This window comes from Rhinichthys klamathensis, unplaced genomic scaffold, assembly GCF_029890125.1.
Source record: "Rhinichthys klamathensis goyatoka isolate OS25496 unplaced genomic scaffold, OSU_Roscu_1.1 h1tg000191l_1, whole genome shotgun sequence".
Lineage (NCBI taxonomy): Eukaryota > Metazoa > Chordata > Actinopteri > Cypriniformes > Leuciscidae > Rhinichthys > Rhinichthys klamathensis.
In genome coordinates, this window is record NW_026606717.1 from 10,019,448 (window position 1) to 10,041,899 (window position 22,452).

The following is a 22,452-nucleotide window of genomic DNA, read 5'->3' on the forward strand; positions in this document are numbered from 1 at the left end:
AACAAAACGAAAAGCTGCTCCGTCTGTCTGAAAACAGACGAGCGTGACACATAAGCTCTCAATGCCCTGACGGGGCAAAGGAGACCCGCGTCCTCCTCCTCACTGAGAACCGGAAGGGCGGACAGGGAAATTACCTGGGCCCTAAGCGGTGTATTGAGGGATTTCGGGACATACCCGTGCTTAGGTTTGAGAATGACCTTCGAGTCATCAGGCCCAAACTCCATACACGACGCGCTTACTGAAAGCGCCTGCAAGTCCCCTATGCGCTTTACTGAAGCGAGAGCCATGAGAAACACTGTTTTGAACGACAGGTGTTTCATGTCCACCAGCTGGATTGGCTCGAACGGGGCGCCTTTCATGGCCTCCAGGACCGTGGAAAGGTCCCACGTCGGGACTGAAGGGGGCCTGGGAGGGTTCAGCCTCCGAGCTCCCCTAAAGAAATGCACGACTAAGTCGTTTTTCCCCAGCGACTGGCCAGACACCGGTTTTGCAAACGTTGCTATGGCCGCCACATATACTTTGAGCGTGGATGGGGTCCTGCCCTTATCCAGTAGCTCTTGAAGGAAGGAAAGCACTTCCGAAACCCCGCATTCCACAGGTGAAAAGCTCTGGGCTTGACACCATGCAGAGAAAACAGACCATTTCGAGGAGTAGAGCCGCCTGGTAGACGGAGCTCTAGCCTGCGCGATCGTGTTTAACACTCCTTCTGGGAGGCTAGCGGGTACCCGTTGATGGCCCATGCGTGCAGGGACCACAACTCCGGGCGAGGGTGCCAAATCGAGCCCTCCGCCTGAGAGAGGAGGTCTCTCCTCAATGGTACAGGCCATGGGGCAGTGCTGGTCAGCTGCATCAGGGCAGGGAACCACGTCTGGTTTGTCCAGAGCGGAGCTACGAGCAGCACTGGGCATCCGTTCTCCCTGATTCGTTCCAACACCTGAGGCAGGAGCGAGACAGGAGGAAAAGCATATAGGGGGCAGCGGGGCCAAACATGAGCCAGCGCGTCCTTGCTTTTCGAGAAAAACTCCGGGCAATGAGCGTTTTCGTGGGACGCGAATAGGTCCACCTGTGCTCTGCCGAACGTTTTCCACAGCAGCTGGACCGTCTGCGGGTGCAGCGACCATTCCCCTGCTGGAACATTGTTCCTGGACAGTCTGTCTGGTCCCACATTCAGGTGACCAGGCACGTGCGCTGCTCTCAGTGAGAGCAGGCTGTGCTGAGCCCAGACCAGGAGGCGTTCCGGCCGGCTGTGAAGGTTTCGTGACCTGACGCCGCCCTGGCGATTTATGTATGCCACCACTGACATGTTGTCCGACCGGACCAAGACGTGGTGGCCTGTTACCTGGGGACAAAAACGCCGTAGCGCTTTGTCGACTGCTATCATCTCCAAGCAGTTTATGTGAAGGAGCTTTTCCCGTTCTGACCACAGGCCAGCTAGCGGTCTGCCCTCGAGCAGCGCTCCCCACCCTGAGGTGGAGGCGTCCGTAGACACCACCTTCACACTCGAAGCGGTCCCCAGACTCACACCTGACTGATACCAGTCGGTTATTTTCCAAGGTTCCAGAGCTGAAACACACTGTAGGTTGACCCTGAGGCGAAACAGACCCGCTGTCCATGCCCTGGGTGGAACCCGCGCTTTCAGCCACATCTGCAGTGGGCGCATGCGAAGCAAGCCCCACTGGAGTACAGAGGCCGCTGAGGCCATCAGCCCCAGCATTTTCTGAAACCTTTTGAGCGGAACTATCGAGCCGTGGCGGAAGGATTTCGCGACGCGCTGAATATTTAGTCCGCGCTCTGGTGACAGGCGCATTCTGAACTGGCGCTTCACAAGCGCTCTGTTCAGCTGTCGCAGATCTAAAATGGGTCTGAGACCTCCATCTTTTTCGGTACCAGAAAATATCTGCTGTGTAGGCCCCCTTTGCTCTGAGCTTGAGATAAAGGTTCTATAGCACCTTTGCTCAGTAGTTTCGCTATCTCGGCTCGAAGTAGATGAGATACTTCGTTTTCCACCGTCGTCTCGACGCGCGCCGTATAACGGCGGGGACGTCGAGCGAACTGTAGCGAATAGCCTCTTTTTATAGTGTTCAGCACCCATTCTGATACCCCAGGAAGCTGTGCCCACACTTTCGCGTGAATAGCTAGGGGTAGAATGAGATCTGGGCTCTGGCCGAGACATAGTGACGGCAAGAGAGCTCCGGCGTGCTGTAACGCAGACACTGTGTTTACAGTGTGTGAGGCGGGGGGCGCGCCGATCGCGGCGGGCAGCCTGGCCGCGCTCAAAACCCTTATAGCAGTTTGCTGAGGGAGAGAGAGCGGGGCGAGCCCCGTGGGGCTTAACATGTCTGTGAGTGAATGTGGGCGCAGGACAGCGGGCACATTTACTGCACTGAAAAACACCGTCGGCCTGAGCTGACTGAATGCGTGTTGGTTTCGTTTTCACAGAACCCGTGGGACATGTGGTGTGTAGTGTTTGTGGGCACTGAGTTGTAGGCACATTCACTACATTTAGTGCACAATCGACATGAGGCGATTTTGTTTGTGCGAGCCCTGCATTTTTGCGGGCTGTGTTTGTGTGTAGAAATGAGCCCTGGGTTGTAGGCATTTTCAATACACTCATAACACCATCGGCTGTGGCCGGAATACCAGAAAATACACCATTTATGTGATTTATCTGGGTCGCCGTGGGAACAGCATTTGTGTGCAGGCAAGCGGGCATGGTACTGGCTTGCTTACTGCAAAATACACTGGAACAGTCACATTTTCTGGAACTGAACGAGCGAAAATTTCAGTGGAAGTCTGGCCACGGCGAGACTGAAACACCGTCGATTTCCTAGGAGGCTAGGAAGACTTGTGTTGGTTTCGTTTTACAGAAACCGTGGTAGTGTTTGTGGGCACTGGGTTGTGGGCACATTCACTACATTTAATGCACAATTGACATGCGTCGATTTCATTTGTGCGAGCCCTGTACCGTGGCGGGCTGTGTTTGTGTGTAGAAATGAACACTGGGCTGTGAGCATTTTATTACACTTATAACACCATCGGCTGTGGCCGGAAAACCAGAAATACAATGATTACATGATTTTTCTGGGTCGCCATGGAAACGGCCTTTATGTGCAGGCAAGCGGGCCGTGGTACCAGCTTGTTTACTGCAAAATACACTGGAACAGTCGCATTTTCTGGAACTGAACGAGCGAAAAGTTTCGGTGGAAGTCTGGCCGCGGCGAGACTAAATTTTGTATCTGCTGCGAGAGCCGGGATCGAACACGGGTCTCTCGCGTGAAAGCTTCGGGTTCCGCCACTGGGCCACAGGGAGAACTACACTAGCGCTAGCAGATAAGAGAGTGTCATCACAGTTTTGTGTGTGTCGGCGTTTGTATGCAGGTGTGCGTGTTATACAACAGGCTCATTGCTGCAATAATGACATTTTCAGCCGCTCAAACTAGGAGCTGAGACATGTTTGAGAAATGGAGATTAGTCCGGCCTCGGCGGGGACTAAAACACACTCTTTTCTCATTTGCCGGTGACGCACGCCCATGGGGGGCGGGGTAGATTTCTTATAACGTAAAGAAAGCTAGCCGCGGTTTTTAGGCTCGCGGTCTTGATGCTGGCCCGTTTCCTTGACGACTCGCGGACAGAAGGCGGAGGTCCACAGAGCTCGCCTGTTGCGCGGGCGCCCCCCAATCGAGGCCGATGCTTCCTACGGCCTGAGAGAGCAGACGCATCAGCTCAGTCTCAATGCCGGTTCTCTTACCAGTGGTCTGGCGGGAAACGCTAGCGGAGGGGAGGTCCACGGAGCTCGCCCAATCCTCGCTATCGGATGCCAGAAGAGAACACGCCTCGGTGGGTTCGTCGAACTCGTGGACGGACGCGGCGGCCGTTGTCCGTCAGTGAGCGACTCGAGCGAAGCCGGCGAAGCTGGCGGGCGAACCGGCGAGCTTTGGCGGGCTGGAGAAAGCTCGGGAGCGCGCTGGGCGCGGCGCTTCTTGCGGCGCGGCACCACGGCGGGCTGTGGTGAAGGCTCGGAGACTGTGCTCTGAGTTTTCCAATAAATATTGTTACTTGCAATTGCTTCCGTAGTTCTTACGTTACAATTTTAAACAGCAGTTTACCTTAAAATCAAGGTATTTTAAACAGCAGTTTACCTTAAATCAAGGTATTTTAAACAGCAGTTTACCTTAAAATCAATGTATTTTAAACAGCAGTTCACATTAAATCAAGGGATTTTAAACAGCAGTTTACCTTAAATCAAGGGATTTTAAACAGCAGTTTACCTTAAAATCAAGGTATTTTAAACAGCAGTTCGCCTTAAATCAAGGTCTTTTAAACAGCAGTTCACCTTAAATCAAGGTCTGAGTCTCAAGGTTCCATATTTAGTGACAGAAGTGATATTTGGATAGAAATTTATTAATTTGTTATGGCAGAATGCATACAATTAAATTCAATGGAATTCAATGGCACCCGGTGGCTATTTTTGGTATAACGCCTAAACTAAATCTCATGGGAACTAAAATTTTTGTGATATCAACTTTAAATTTGGAACACAACTTGGTTAGATATATAGCTTTCATTTTATAGTAATTTTATAGTAAAAAATATTTTGTAAAATATTTATTTTATATTAAAAAAAATATATTAATAAAGTATATTTGATTTACTGTAAATTATAACTTCCATAACTTTTTCATACTTTAATTTTTTGAAGTGCTTTCACTTTAGTAATAATCTGCTGATTGTTTTCTTTAAAACAAGACCAAACTTAGGTCTATATTCCAAAGCATTCTTGAATTACAACCATTTAAGTTTGTATAGTGCATTTTAATGTAAATTATCAAAAGGGGGGGGGTGACAGGTAAAGGGTTAAACAGCAGTTTACCTAAAATCAAGGACTTTTAAACAGTTTACCTAAAATCAAGGGCTTTTAAACATTTCACCTTAAATCAAGGTCTTTTAAACAGCAGTTTACCTAAAATCAAGGACTTTTAAACATTTCACCTTAAATCAAGGTCTTTTAAACAGCAGTTTACCTAAAATCAAGGACTTTTAAACAGTTCACCTTAAATCAAGGACTTTTAAACGGTTCACCTTAAATCAAGGACTTTTAAACAGCAGTTTACCTTAAATCAAGAGTTTACCTGTATTTTACTTTACATAAAACACAACATCAAATGTTCATTATGTTGTCCTCTAAACAGGAAATATATGGCGAATGTCTTTTATTAGGCGCCCAAGGGGTCCCTCTTTATGTTTTTCACCAAGCCAGTGAGTCCACTCTATGAGTGAGAGGTGTTCTTTAAGCATCGTCTCTGTCCTATTTCCTCTTAGTCTCCATACGCTTGTTTTGTATGTCAGCCAAGCTCTTTCAATGTGCTGTGAATGAGCTCCACTGTGTGGGTCTACAAACCACTGGGAATGGTTCACTGTAAAATGTTTGTAGCCCATATTGTCCAAAACCCCACGGTAGGCTCTCCACTTATCTGAAATAATGGCAGTGCCTGGACGCACATGTTTCACTACTATGGGGATGAGGTGAGGTCTTGATCTTCTTTTCACAAGCCGCAAGATTGGGCGTCGGCATTTATCCCTCACACCTAGCATGCCAAACACCCATTTCTTTCGCCTCCATGTTGTTGATGCTCTACCTCGTCCATACTATAAAAGTGAATTATGTAATTAAAAAAAGAAATACTACAATATTATAATTATATTCATTTAACTTGTTTAACTTTACACATAGAGATGGGTGACAAACTAAAGGAAAATCTGGGGGATCTGTTATGCCGTTGGGGGCATTTAACTGACATGGCTTGGGTCCACTTGTCCCTTCAGAGCAGGGGTCATCAACCTATGTTGCATGCAAACACTTGGAGGGGTAATTGCTGGCACGCAAGAACATTTTTATAAAAAGGGTTTTAAAGTCTTTTAAAGAGAAATAATTAAATTGAGCAAGTAAATGAGAGTGTGCTACTCAGACAAACAATTAATGAGTTGCTGAAAAGCACAATGCAAATCAAGACAGCAGATGTATCTCACAAGTCAAGTCATTAAACAACGATGGTAATGTGCAAACTCCATTGACATTGGTGTATAAACTTTTCTCTTGAAATTGCTAGTAAATTTCAAGTAACAGAAATAAATGACAAACATTGAATTAAACCAAGTTTAGAAGTAGAAAAGAAACCAAGTTTAGAAAAAGAAAAACATTATATAATACTGTAATGTATTTGAGTTGTTACAATACCTGAAGGCCACTAGAGGGCACCCCCGTGTTGTTGGTTGTTATTGTTGCTGTATGCCGAATAAACGTGTGCAAACAACGCAGTCAGATGTCCGGTGTTCCTCGTGGAGTATCCTGAAACACAGATAAAGTAATTAAGGTTATTATAGCATATTGATGCATACATAACAAATACATACTAGGGGTGGAACGGTACATGTATTCGTACCGAACCGAAACGGTACGGGCGTCACGGTTCGGTGCACGAATTTACACGGAGAATACACGGTATAAAAATAAATAAAACTCGCGTGGAAATTAATTAATGTAATGCGGAACTACTGTTAGATACGCGGGTTCTTTAGGGACACATAATCTGTACCATCGGCTTAGCTCTGAACGCGCGTTCACTTCAAACGTTGGCATATACGCGCGTCCTATTCGCTTTGGACTAGCGTCGAACTAGACGCGATAGACGCGAATTTAACGCTCTATTCGCGTTTGGTGTGACCACATAATGAACAGGCTGCGATGTCAAGATTGCAATGCTGGAGTGTGTGTGTTTGTGTGTGTGTGAGAGAGAGAGAGGCGCGGCCGCGATCGAACAGTGGAAACATAAAAAACATACTCCGTCATTTTGTTCATACAGATCATTAAACCTGCAAAGTGTTTACTTATATTTGTGTACACTTGCAATAAAACACAACATTGTGCTTTTGTCACACTGTAAACTCTTGTCAAACTGTAACCTACAACTGTCACCCAACCAAAATCTCTCTCTCTCTCTCTCTCTCTCTCTCTCTCTCTCTCTCTCTCTCTCTCTCTCTCTCTCTCTCTCTCTCTCTTTCTCCTCTCTCACACACACACACACACACACACACTGTTTTAAAAGCAAAACATATTTATCCAACTCAATTTCAAAACAGTCTGTGGGTCCCATCTTTTGGACATTCATCGCATTGGTTTTCATTTCTCGTCCTCGGAGCGCTAATCTTACACATTCTACATTGATTAAAAAAGAAAATCGAATGCGTTATTAATGGTAGTATTATTTTATACAGAAATCAATTATTTATAATTCAGATGAGAATAATGTTACATTGTTAATTAATAATGTTAATTAAAATTAAGGAAAACAAATATATTGATCTGAAATATAGCAAATTAATTTTAAATTAATTCAGGTACAATTACCAAACATATCGCAAGGTCTTTTTGTCTTTTTATTAATTTAATTAATAAACTAATTATGTAAAACTATTGTCAGTGCACTACAAATAAACTGGTTCTATGCCTTTATTAATAAAACTTATTTAAAAAATACAATGCCTTCTGCATTTTTGTTTTGCTTTTCCCTCCATTGTACCGAAATCGTACCGAACCGTGATGTCTGAACCGAGGTATGAACCGAACCGTGACTTCTGTGTACCGTTCCACCCCTAATACATACATACACAAATATATGCGTCAAAGACGAGACGTCACCATTTTGGTGTCCGCATCAAATAAACTGTACAAAAGTGATTTTACATACTTTACTTGCATTTAATATGTTTTTTTGTGTCTACTTTCATGTTTCTAATAACTTTAAGTAAAATTGTCATTCAGCGTAATGGTCCGGACTATGATTTTACTAATACATTTTTAAATAAAAGTATAATGTTAAAAAATGTAAAATAAAATAAAAATAATTGCTTCCTTGGCATGTTCACATAAGTGTTGACTGTATTATAGTAAAAGGACTGTGTGTTATTTTTTTCGTTAAGTATTGAAATAACTAGGGGACTTTTGTCCCGAATATGCAGTTTGTCAGAAGTCATTAGGTGTGTTCGACATCGGCTGTGGCTGGATGTAACAGATTGGCGAGAGTTGCCGCGTGCAGGCGGGGAGGAGCTGCAAACGGAGACGTGAAGTCGGACACTTTCTGGTTCCAGTAGTGACCGCTCACGTGGTGTTTGCATACTTTACCACAGCTGAAGTGAAATAAATGCAATATTTGCCAAATACACAGATATTTCAGACACATTTTCTTTCAATACTTTACTGCTTCATACAGCATCTGTTTGAACAAGAATAAAGTTTAAAATAAGCCTATATCAATGAAGTGGAGTCAATGTTTTTTAGTTTTGTTTTGATAAACATGACACAATATAACATTGTGACTACATGAAAAGACTGTTTACTGTTATAAAAAACTGATTTGTGAGCTTTAATGGAACTAAAGGTGTGAGAATAAACACGAAACGCACGTGATCGTTGTCATGCGGTGAACCCGGCGAATCGTGGAACAGCTGTGTCGTCATCAGAGCTCGTGCAGCTGCTCTTGAGAAGCTGCGCTGGCTGAGTTCTCCGGCTACTCTCGAATCGCTCTCGTGGTACTTTGATGGCATACGTCACACAGTCATGTGGCGTCGGCGCTGCATCAAGTCGGACAAAATTTCTAACCGGCATGCACTGCTTCAAGTCAGCCGCCGATCGGTCTGCGCAGAGCTGCATGAAGTCGAACACACCTATTCAGTGTAACAGGATCAGGAAGCCATTTTGAAATTAAATAAACAACCAATAGTCATCAAGCAGTCTGTGACATCATCAAAGCCCCCCCTGAAGACCGTGTGCGGCTGCAGCAAGGTAAGTTTATTGCTCTTAAATATTTGATAATTTCACCTTTTCATAGTGTGGTAATTTGAGTTAAAAAAACGCATGTCATTCAGTGAAATGCCCAAAAACACTTTTATTGTTAGTTTTTTAGAAAAATAAGTAGATGTTGTGAATAATTATGATTAACCGTTCTGGTCAAGTTCACTGTTTGATATAGCTGGCTAGTTGTTAGCCTGCAATATTAGCTTAAGTAGAAGTTTCGTCATTCAGGGTAATGTTTTGTCATTCGGTGTAATGCAAATTGTCTGTTACACCACAGTGTCATCCATTACACTGAATGACAGTGTCACTGTTTAGATAACATTTTTAGCATTTTATTTATATTTCAGATAAATGAGGGATATTTAGCACTAAAAAAATATATTAAACTTTATAAATTTTAATGTTTTAATGCATTTTTGTCTTTTTGTTACTGATTTCTTTCAGATGCCCACAAACAAAGAGAGAGTTACTAGGCACCGGCAGAAAGTTAATGCAGACCCAGTAGCTAGGTCAGTGCTTTTAACAAGGAGACGAGAAAGGTATTGAGGAGTGCAATGTCAAAATAATAGGGCTGGGTTAAAAAGATATATTTCTTGATTTTAATTGATTCTCATTTTGAAGAAACAATACTGATTTGTAAATCCCAAGAATCGATCTATCAGCCTATGCTGTTTTCAGTTGATGTTAATGAAATCGAATGAAATCGTGAAATTTGTGTCAAAGCCCTACAGAATAATAGATTGCTACTGTTTTTAGATAGTCTACCCTACCTATACCACAAGTTCAAGAGAGGCCACTGAGTGGATTCTCCGCCCATAATACCAATTTAATTTACAATTTAATAGTAATTTATGTTGCCAACAAAGTATTTTTAATGAATAACACGGTTTATATCTGTCAGTAATTGTGTCAATAATTGCATATATATATATATATACCAATTGACTTCATCACTCTGTCTCCTCTCCACCAGTAAGCTGGTGTGTGGTGGGCGTCCTGGCGCAATATGGCTGCCGTCGCATCATCCAGGTGGATGCTGCACACTGGTGGTGGTTGAGGAGATTCCCCCTTCTATGTAAAGCGCTTTGAGTGCAGAGAAAAGCGCTATATAAAATGTAATGAATTATTATTATTATTATTATGGAATCTGAATTTCAGCTACCAGAGAAGAAAGCAAGCTGCCGTGGCTGCAAATCCTGATCACCCGTCAATCAGGAATTTATCAGATGCTGCAGCTGAGAAGAGGCGAAAGCAATGGCAGAAAAATCAAAGAAAACACAGGGCAGAAGCAAAACGTATAAGGGCAGTTCTGGATCTTACACCAGATTTTTTTTGAAGAGCCTCCTGAGGAAAATATTGAAAGACCCTTTCCTGCAGAACCCACTCAACAGCCTCAGTCTCTGCCAGAACCACCACTGGCGTTTTCCACCCCAAAAGAGAATAAAGAAAAGCTGTCTTAACAGGTGCAAAACACTGAAAAAACAAAATTTGAAATTGAGGAAACAGCTCTTCCAATTGAAGAAACAACTAGCGCCCAAGCTAAAAAAAATAAAGAAAAGTTAAGGAAGGAGTTACAAAGGTCTAAGAAACAAAGCAGGGCGAAAATGGCCAGTAAGAGGAAAGGGTATTTGAAGGAAAAGTCAGCACGACGAGAAAAGGTCCATTCTTTTCTCAGCAGAGATGAGAACAGCCGACAGCTGTCTGGTAAGAAAGATACTGTAACGAAAAACAAAACTAAACTTCAGAGACCCATCCTCGCCAAGACACTGAAAGAACTCCACGGACACGGACTCCATGGACAGTTCTTACGGTTAAGGCCATTTCATATCACTGAGCCAAAAGCAAATGATGGGAACACATGTGCTTGTATAGATCATGAGAATGTTAAACTTCTGGTCGAAAAACTCAAGCAAAAGGGGTTGCTTAAAACGTCAAGCACTTCTGAACTAATAGCAGCCATCGTCTGTGACATCCGCCAAAGAAACTGCATGTACCGTGTGTGTGCCAAGTGCTGCTATAATGAGATTGAGGCTGATGTGCCTGAAGAACCTGTAAAGATTATGTGGGAAAGACAGAAGACTGTAGAAGGGGATAAGCCATTCACCAACATTGTGAAGAAGACAAACAATGGGACCTGGGATGATCTTCTGAAAGTCTTTAATAGTAAGCTTGACTCTTTAGCAAGACACCAGTATAATTGGCTCCACCAGACAGAACAGTGTAGAAGTCTAAAAGAGAGCCTGTCTGAGGAAGAGGCTGTACTCCACATGGACTTTTCAGAAAACTATGCCTGCAAATTGGCCACTGAAGTGCAGGCATTTCATTTTGGTGGCAACCGAAGACAGGCTACCATTCACACAAGTGTAGCATACACATCTAAGAGTCACCAGTCCTACGTTACAATTTCAAATTCTTTGCGTCATGATGAGCGTGCTATCTGGGCTCACCTCAAACCAGTACTGGAGAATTTGAGGGAAGAAAATCCTTCAATCACCACACTACACTGCATGGGTGGTGCTGCCAAGAGATGTGGTGATGACTTTGTATGAAAGGGACGAGACATACAGGACCCAAAAGATCTCTTCAATGTCCTTCAAGACACAGCATCAAGCATCAAATACTTTTGGATTGATGAGACTGAGGTAAACCGATATGACAAAGCTGTTCCAAATGAGTTGCCACTTGTGAAGGGCACTTTAAAAATCCACCAAATTGTGGCAGACAAGCCTGGGAAGATCCAGCATCGGGAGTTATCCTGTTTCTGCTCCAGAATCAATGCTACTTGTGAATGTGGACCATCAGTACAGATCGACTTCCAAACCCTCCAAGAGGTCAGTGGAACAAATACAGAAGCCTTTGTGACATTGCAACCTGATGATGACTTATCTGCCAAATTTGTGGTAGTCCTCTATGATGGCAAGCCCTTTGTTGGGCAGGTTTTGAGGGCTGAAGGTGATGAATTAGAGGTTAACTGCATGCATCAAAGTGGAGCTGGAAAGAATGCATTTGTGTGGCCTGAGACACCAGACAAACTATTTTACTTCACATCTGATGTGAAGGCAATAGTGTCTGAACCTGAGCCATTAACCCTGAGGAAGTCCAAACTCACTACAGCAGACTGGGAGAAATTTATTGAGTAGACAGGTGTCTCTCTCTCTCTCATTAATGAAATCATTAAGGGGTGTGTGTGTTTGTTTGTCCTTCAAGTTCCAAGTTCTCAATGAAATGAGGGATATTGATTATATTACCACCAGTTTGTTTAAAAATTGTTAAGGTGTGTGTGTGTGTGTGTTTGTCCTTCATGTTCCAAGTTCTCAATGAAATAAGAGATATTGATTATACAGTATTACCACCAATATAATTGTTAATTTTTAGAGTTGTAATAACTTGTAATTTCATACAAGTAAATTTTTACGAATATGATATGCATTGTGGAATAAAAAGTTTATTCGTTTCAGCATCTGCTTCTGTGGTTTGCTCAGGAATTTAATGATACAGAATAATATTCAAAACATTGCAATAATAGAAACAATGACAATATTTTCTCAATTTTTTTCAAAATGTCATTCAGCGTAACAAACCATGGTCATTCGGTGTAACAGATATATTTATGTAAAAATTAAACAATATACTTATATTCATGCATAATAATTAAGCTGTAATTATTAAAATATGTAAAATAATATGTGCCCCTAAATTGTATTAGATTTGAATTGATTACCTTACAAAAACTTCTTGCTGACAAATGGGTAAAACCTAATGGTTTAAAGAATATTGGCGAAGTATCAAGGTTTGAAATGACAAATAATTAGTATTTGGGGGCTGCACTGTGATCTTTAAATAGAGTCCTGTAATATGTCATCAAATGATAGTTTTTCTAAAAATGTCTGATAAGATTTTTTTGCATAGAAATATTGTTACACTGAATGACATTTTACTGGGTGTCTTCTGTAAAATCATAGTAAAATGTATGGTAGTAATTATTTTTTGCTCAGAAAAATATAAAGCTAAACACGACATATTCTAATGTATGTGAAAAAGACTAAATTTAAAGCTCTTTTACACATTTATTTTTTTGATGCTTGAAACCCCCTTTTCGTCTTTGACCCATATATATATATAAAAAATGGCTGCATGATTATTCGCAATGAAACCGCACGTGATTTGTCAAAGGTTGCGATTATTTTATGTGCAGCTTGTCAGTGCAGTGGCTGTTCGGTAGTAAATGCTGCTCTATCTGAACACCAGAGGGCGCCTCACGCAGAAACACCAAATATGTCCGATAGTACGATAATACACATCAATCAAGGAAAATGAGGAATTCCCTATGGGCATCATACTACCGCTGTAGCTGAATAAACAGAAGATTGAAATGCTCGATTAAACAAAACGATTGATTAAACATGGCTAATAAACACACGACTGCCTTATTCTGTGTAAGAAGCATATCATCTCACAGAAGGATGAGCTCAACTGTCCTTATGAAGTGAGTTTGGAGTAAAAGCATGTTATTTAATGTTGTCTTTTGTTGGACAAGAGGTTCATAAATGCTTCTCATGTTTGGAAAGATGTTGGACGTGTGTTGCTTTTTCAAATGCAAGTTATAAGTGACTAAAACTCACAGTCCTTTCAGAGTGAGCAGCGTAGCCGATCATAACTGACAAACTGCAATTAAATTTCAGCGTCTCATAAATGTCCTTGTTGACTTGGCCAGTGTCAGCTTTCAGGAACATCTCTAGTGTTATCCATGATACTTCTCCCTCACGTTTCTTGTTGAACACTATGACTTGAGGAAGAAGACTTTCACTGAATCTTTTGTATGCAGCCACTGTTACAGTCTGTTTAAGATCAGCCTTTGCTTCATCTTCTATAGCCCTCAGATGATTCTGCAGCGCAAGAATGTCTTTAGTTAAAAGAACACTTTCATCTTTGTTCATTATTTGTTTTGTTCCATGGAACTGTGGGCATTTGTTGCAACATAGTTTGACCACATTTTGTCGAGAAGCTCCTTAAACTTCTTAGTCTTTTTTTCAGCAACAACATCTGACACCATCATACAATGACCAATCCAGGTATCAGTTGCTGCTTTGAGTGAAAAGCCTATTTTACACTGTGGTTGAAGGTTTTCCATACTCTGTCTTGTCTGAGTTGAAGTGTGACACTTTTCTAGCTGCTGCTATTGCCAGGTTAAATTTGGTTGGATCACATAAGTCTTTGAGTACTCCAATTTTTTGGTTAATTTTCTTAGCTGCCAAGACAAGGCGACCCAGTTCCCTCAATTTCTGTGCAACGTAGCGATGTTGAGATTGTTCACGTCCTTTTCGAGCAAACGGTGAATCTCCATATTTACATATCATCTCATCCCCTCGAACGTGGGCAGTGATATTGTCTTGTAACATGTTATGGATTACATTTTGGGACTCCCTCTGATGATGTCTGTATTGGAAGAAGTTTGGAAGCGCTTTCTTTTTGTTCCTACGTCAGAGTTTTCCTTTTTATCCCTACAAGTTTTGTCATGTCTCCATAGGTCTACTTTTTTAAACATAGCAAAGCAGTGCTGGTAGGGCAAATAGTCACTAACTGATGAATTTTTAGAGGGCTGTTTCCATGTAACAATCTCCCCTTTACCCTCCTTTAGGACTTCCTGATTATGTCGCCAGTCACCCTTATTTCTTAAAGACTCAAGACGTTTCTTTCTCTCTTTGGAGCCAAGTGGAAAGCTGAAAGCGTGGGCAACATCAGCTTCATCCATGTGCATCAACTGTAAATGGCGGGCCATTTTTTTATTTATTTTTTTCGCAGTAAACACAGTAATGTGCTTTGTCCCACACTCTTTTACCATTATTTTTTGGCAAGTTTTAACTCTTAGTTCAACGGTCTCTGTGTTGTTCTTGCAACAATCCTTTTTTTGAATATGTTTTTGATGGTTGACTGTTAGACTGTTTTGGTTTTGACTTACATGACAGGCTGGAGCACATTGAGACTAAGCTGCAGGATGAAGAGGAGTCTGGACTCCCTGGAGGAGGCTTGCACTCCTCACCATCACTATGACAACTTGACATTTCTGAAGCTTCTTCATATTCTTGATGAGGTGAGCTCCCTGTAGAATCAGGTATATCCTTCTCCGGGGCCTTTACCTGCAACATAACAATTTCAACATATTACCTGCCTGCATGAAGATTTGACCTAAATGAATGTCCAAAATGTTTAAAACTAAGTACAAATCACTTTCAGTCAAGTTTGGTAAAAGTGCAATCATCTACAAACAGCTGTTTTTGAGTAAAACTGCTCTTGTTCATTAATATATATATATATATATATATATATAAATGAGAAAAGGTCTCATAAGCCACCCCCTTCCCTGCTTGTGTTTTTGCTCATTTAAAAAAATATTTGCCATCATCTGAAAACTAAAAAAAAAAAAAATTGTGCTATAGGGATATGTAAAAAGGGCTTGTTGCTCTATCAACACTAGTTTTCTAAAAACTAGACCTTCACCAAACTGAAAGGTCCTGTTTTAACTTAAGCAATATGGACTTTATTCTTTAACATACTAATCCTTATTATAAGAAGAAAGCCATGCCAGGTGAGATGTCTCAGGATGACACCATAATTGATGCTGAGAGAGCTTACGAGGTAAAGGTTCATAAACAAATTGTTGATACAGCTATTGAGGCCATCCACCAAAGATTTCTGACACATGGCACTCTTTATGCAGATTTGTCATTTCTGGGTCCCAAAAACTTCTCCCTGATCCGAAACCATGCTCTCCCTAAATCTGACTTGAAGACCTCAGCAAGTCCCTGGTTAAATTTGATAGCAGGGCAACAGTTGACAACCTGCAGTATGAGCTGAAAAGCTTAGCGGGACAGTGGGACAAGCTGAAAGAGTCACCACTGGATGAATATGTGACCAGGACAGTGGAGGATGGACCTGATGGAAAGGTAGAGGACATGGAAATCATCAACAAAACCTGTGCCTCCTGCAAAGACTGCCCACTGTGCTGCTATCAGATTCTCCAGAGATTCAACATAAATAAATTGTGATAAAAATAATTTCAAATGTACGGAGCCCCCCTAGTCCCACTTTGTCAAAAAAAAATTATTATAACTATCTCGTGGCCTCAAGATAAGTAACTCGTGGCCTCAAGATAGTAACTCGTGGCCTCAAGATAGTATCTCGTGGCCTCAAGATAGTATCTCGTGGCCTCAAGATAGTAACTCGTGGCCTCAAGATAGTATCTCGTGGCCTCAAGATACTATCTTGTGGCCTCAAGATACTATCTCGTGGCCTCAAGAAAGAGATACTATCTTGAGGCCACAGATACTATACGAGATACAGCATCAATTACGGTGTCATCCTGAGACATCTCACCTGGCATGGCTTTCTTCTTATTTCTTCTTTTCTGTGGCAGTGCAGCCTCCACTTCCATGTCGGTCTCCTCATCTTGCTGCTCGAGTTTTTCATTTGCCCATTTCACAAAGTCATCAGCAGCAGCATTGACAGCTTGGAAATCTCTAGCCATCTTTTTTAGGGCATCTTGTGTTGACATGACCATCCTATGGGCAGAGAGGATGTCCATCCCTTCCGTCTGCAGGTACTTTGACAATGGTGATGTATGCTCAAATATCATAAGGAATAATTGAGCTGTCAGTATTGTCTCATACCTGAGTAGGCCCTCTTTGTATCCTCTGGCTTTGGTGCGTACATTTCCTTTCACAGTCTTCAGTTCTGTATGGCTGTGAGCGTGGGCAACACATCAATGTACAAACTGTCTTGAGGCTTTCCAAATGATCCAAATATTTTGTTCAGATTATCGTGCTTAGCCCACCAACGTGTCTCTCCAATTGGAGAAATGCTTCTGTGTCTCTTGTCATGGCTCTCCTTCTCCCAAATGTTCACTCTCTGATATGACTCCCTGATGAACACTGCTGTGTCATTGAGGAGATCAAACAGTGATCCACTCTCTATCACTATTTGAGTGGTATCAGACAGCACGAGATTGAGGACATGTGAATAGCACCATACGTGTACATGGTTGGGGGACTGTGATGCCAGCAGTGCAGAGAAGCCTCTGTACTGCCCCTGCATTTTTGAAGCTCCATCTGTTGCATTTCCAATGCACATACTTGTGTCCAGTTTCAGATGCTCAAGGACCTCTGTTAGCAAGTTGACAAAGGACTGTCCAGTGGACGCGCTGCACCGGACCACTGCGACAAGCCTCTCATTGACAACATCAGTCTTATACCTCAAAATGACTGAGCACTGGTCTTGCGCTGTTATGTCCTGCGTTGTATCCAGCTGGACAGAAAACATTCCAGCTTTCTGGATCTCAGTGGAGATGTTTTGCTGAATTAAGTTCCGCATGGTATCAATCACAGAGTTTACGGTCGTTTTAGACAGTAGAGAGATGAGGGAACCTCTGCCTCTTGATCCTTGTGACATGCAATTTTTTGCTCTTCTCAATCACATTACTTAGATGCTCTTTTAAACACACATCATATTTTCCCAATAAAATGATCAGCTCCAAAAAATTTCCATGGTCAATGCTATCGTTGTCCAGGGTATACGCAGCCTCATTCTCCACCTGTCTGTAACTTAGGCCCCTCTTTCATCACTTTTACGACCTCCACTACCCGTTCCAAAACCTGACGCCTTTTCTTGACCTGATTTTTGTGCTCTGTCAGCTGTCTGCCCCCCAGTAGGTTTTTGATGTCAGCTTTTGAGCACTTAAAAAAAATAAGCTTTGGCACAATTTCTGTGTCTCATGCTTTTTTCATGCTCTTCCGCTCTCTGGTGCACATGTCTCAAGTCTGACATTCCATTTATGAAAATGTTGGAGTCAGTTGGCTTGCTGAAGGCCAGACATAAAAAACAAAATAAAGCATGACGTTCATGACAATGGGCTCTATCTTGCACTCGGCGCAAATGACTTTGTACACTGACGCATGTATCATTCCTATTTTGCACCCGCGCAAAGCGGACTTTTCCCTCCACAGACGCACGTCGGTTAACTAAGAAATACACTTGCGCTCCCCGGGGCGGTTCAGCGCAAAGAGGAGGCGTGTTCCGGCGCAAACTTTCCCTCATGCTATTTTGCTGTTCTATAAAACAATTGCGCCACTGACCAGAAAAAACCTAGTCTAAAGTCAGTGGCGCGTTGCGCGTTGTTCATTATGCTATTTTAAGCGCGCATGCTTGGCCATAATGTAGCGGGTGCACAACGCGCATACACTTTGATTATCTCATCAACACAGATGCAGCAGTTTTTATTTTTGCAAATCATACATTATAACAAGGAAAAATATTAACACATGAGGGAAATCATTGTGGTGTCCATGAAAATTTAGTTTTTTTTCCTCCCACGCCTGTTTAACCGACGCTGATTTGTATGGGGATGGGAGAAACCCACCCACGATAGATAGATAGATAGATAGATAGATAGATAGATAGATAGATAGATAGATAGATAGATAGATAGATAGATAAGTCTGATTTGAACGTTGAATTTCTTGTTATTTCTGCATGCATTCTACTTCAGACAGTCAATAAACAGTGCCGTCTGAGGGTGTTTGCATGAGGGTTTATGCCATAGTTTACAGGTGCACGCAAAACACGCAATACAACGTCACTTCTCTGTCTTTCACGGTCCTGACAAGAACGTCGGTCTCCTCGGCTGTGAACCGCTCCTGACGCGCGCCTGGTGAATCCGCCGTTATAATAGCAATCCGCCATGCAACATGCGCACCTGCTCTTAAAGGGAATGTGAGATGACGCTCTGATTGGTTTATTCCACGTTACGCCCAAACCACACCTATGAATAATGAAGCTACTTCAGACCAACCTCTTTTAGATTTGCGCCAGGCGCAAGAGGCATTTATCCCGCCGGGAAAATAGCAACAGCGCCGGGATCCGCCCACAAAGTCACTTGCGCTTTGCGCTTTGACACTTGCGTTTCAGATCGTGCGCTGGGTGCAAGATAGGGCCCAATATGTCAGCCACTTTCTTGAGGTGATGATTTAAAAACACCTGCATCATAGCAGGCTCAGGACGGGCAAAGTAGTCTAGAGCCTGTTCCTCCCTGTCTCTCTCCTCCACTGCTAACTCAACCTGGCTTGACTATACATAAGGACAGAGAGAGAGAAGATTACAATTATTTGGAAGAGTTATTAAAAGTACACTTAGTAAGGATCCATTTTGGTTATATAGTCCTGTTTTCTTGAAGAGTAGGATTTCTAGATGGACAATGTTAACCCTTTAGAACCCAATAGAATGTGTATGTAGAATAGTATGTAGAATACTGCTAATTCTAAAAAGTAATGTTTTTTTCAATGAACCAGACAGCAGTAAAACTACAGTTTACAATTGCAAGTATAGGCTACTTTGTTTTAAAGAGCACAAACCCCTCTTTAATATGACACAAAACAACATTTAGGCCTACCTCTCATTGTTGAGATTCTTCCCATAAAAAAAAGAAAAGAAAACCAAACTATACTACCAAATTACTCACACAAAACAACCTAATAATATATATGACATTCATATTATTCACTCGCCGTAAATATTGCATATTAATGATATTGGAAATTCAGAAGAAACATGAGAAAATATCTAGTTAAAGTTGAATATACAGCTAAACAAAAATATACAGCTTTCAAAATGCAAGGCGTGTTTTAATCCCCAAATAACATGCGTTAGCTACCTCTCTTCTAACGTGTAACTCGTCGTGGACGCTTTGGCGCAGTCATTTTGAGTAATAATTAAAATAATCAAATGGCATCATTTAAGTTTTTTCTAGAGAAGGGCCGTCGACGGCCGTTATAGGTTTTACAGTTTTTCTGAATTGCTAAAACACTAAACCCCATTCTCTGAACCAAATTCTCAATAGTCTAAACCGTCTCAATAGTCTAAAATGTCGAATAAATCACTCTTTCTGTAAAACATTAAAGGGGTCATATAATGGCACATGCACTTTTACAAGTTGATTGTACTGAAATGTGTTGGCAGTGCCTGTACACAAACATCATAAAATGATAAAAATCCATCCAGTGTTTTTGTTTTAATCTCCTTATATGTTTTCCCCTGTCTCAAATCAAGCCGTTCGACAGTGTGACGTCACACGGTCGGACGCCCCTCCCGCGATTGTTGATTGACAGCCGGGTTTCAACACAGACCCGCCCTTGCTCGTGAGCCAGCTGTCAATCATAGTCTGCGCAGACCGGCGCGGTCATTGTTGATATGCTGGAGCGCTGTCTATGAGCAGAATGGCGTCTAAGCGATTGTGGTGTTCTGTTCTTGGGTGTAATAACGAACACAGCAGTCATTTTAATGTTCCTAAATCCGAACCGCTGAAGACGCAGTGGCTGAGTTTGTTTTCGAAGGGAATATTCCCCACGAGCAACGTCAATGCTTTCATATTTGCGCGAATCATTTCACACACCAGACTGCTTATAAACGAGGAGGGTCAGTATAAAGCTGGTTTTGCTAAGAAGCTGCTCCGTGACCGGTACCAACTATTCGTGTTCCTGCTGAACCTCCAAAATAACTGAAGTGAGTGTAACGTTTTATTAATCTTTAATATTTATATTAATCTTTGCAAATCGCTAGATGCACGCTTCACAATGAATGCGTCTAAGGTTTACACTCAGGGTACATTACGGCATGTTTTCTATGTACGACATTCTCAATATAATTCATAATCCCACGTCTATAATGAACAACGCGTTATGGTTATTGTGTTACAAACGGTGTACACAGAACAGAGAGGCGGGGTGAGCAAAGCTCATTATCATTTAAAGTCATATGCACTGAAACGGCGTGCTGAAAACAGAGCTGTTTTTGACCAGGTAAAATAAGTGTTTTCTTACAATACTAATGAGAATTTTTAATTAAAGTATATTACAAAGTTTTAATTTAGACTCTAAAGAATCATATTAGCTTGTACAAAAATGGCATTATATGACCCCTTTAAACAAGTTCAGGTAGTAAAAACTCTGTTTGCAAATCTCATGCACTCTTTTTTTCAAAACTCTAAACACATTCTGCAAACATTCAGAGGAAGAATTCTGCAAACTCGTTAATTCATCTAAATCGACAACTTGTATGTTAGATCCTATACCGACTAAGCTACTGAAAGAGATGTTTCCAGAGGTCATATATCCTCTTCTTAATATCATTAATTCATCTTTGTCTCTAGGATACGTACCAAAAACCTTTAAACTGGCTATGATAAAACCGCTTGTTAAAAAACCACAACTTGATCCTACAGAATTAGTCAATTACAGGCCGATCTCGAATCTGCCTTTTCTGTCAAAGATATTAGAAAAAGCAGTATCTTCACAACTATGTTCCTTTCTAGAAAGAAATGATATCTGAGAGGATTTTCAGTCCGGATTTAGACCGTACCATAGCACTGAGACCGCTCTCATTAGAGTCACAAATGATTTGCTCTTATCATCCGATCGTGGTTGTATCTCTCTATTAGTGTTACTCGATCTAAGTGCTGCATTTGACACCATTGACCACAACATTCTTTTAAATAGACTAGAAAACTATGTTGGCATTAGTGGAATTGCATTAGCATGGTTTAAATCATACTTAACTGACCGTTATCAGTTTGTAGCAGTAAATGAAGAGATGTCTTATCGATCACAAGTTCAGTATGGCGTACCACAAGGCTCAGTACTAGGACCGCTGCTGTTCACTCTGTACATGCTACCATTAGGAGATATCATTAGGAAACATGGAGTTAGCTTTCACTGTTATGCCGATGATACTCAGCTGTATATTTCTTCAAAACCTAACGAAACTTACCAATTCACAAAATTAACGGAATGCATAGCTGATATAAAAAAATTGGATGACTAGTAATTTCCTACTACTAAACTCTGAAAAGACAGAGATTCTAATTATTGGACAAAAAACTTCCACACGTAATAACCCAGAATACTGTCTAACACTTAATGGCTGCTCTGTCAAGTCTTCGTCGTCGGTTAGGAACCTGGGTGTGCTATTTGATACCAACCTTTCTTTTGAAAGCCACGTGTCTAGTATCTGTAAAACTGCATTTTTCCATCTTAAAAATATATCTAAATTACGCCATATGCTCTCATTGGGAAATGCGGAACAATTAGTCCATGCGTTCATGACCTCAAGGCTAGATTATTGTAATGCTCTACTGGGTGGTTGCCCTGCACGCTTAATAAACAAACTACAGCTAGTTCAAAACGCCGCAGCTCGAGTTCTTACCAGAACCAGGAAATATGACCATATTAGCCCGGTTCTGTCAACACTGCATTGGCTCCCTATTAAACATCGTATAAATTTAAAAATATTGTTGATTACCTACAAAGCACTAAATGGTTTAGCTCCGCAGTACTTGAGCGAGCTCTTAACGCATTATAGTCCTTCACGTCTATTGCGATCTCAAAATTCCGGCCAGTTGATAATACCTAGAATATCTAAATCGACTGCTGGCGGTAGATCCTTTTCCTATTTAGCACCAAAACTTTGGAACAGTCTTCCTACCATTGTCCGGGAAGCAGACACACTCTGTCAGTTCAAAGCTAGACTAAAAACACATCTCTTTGACCTAGCATACA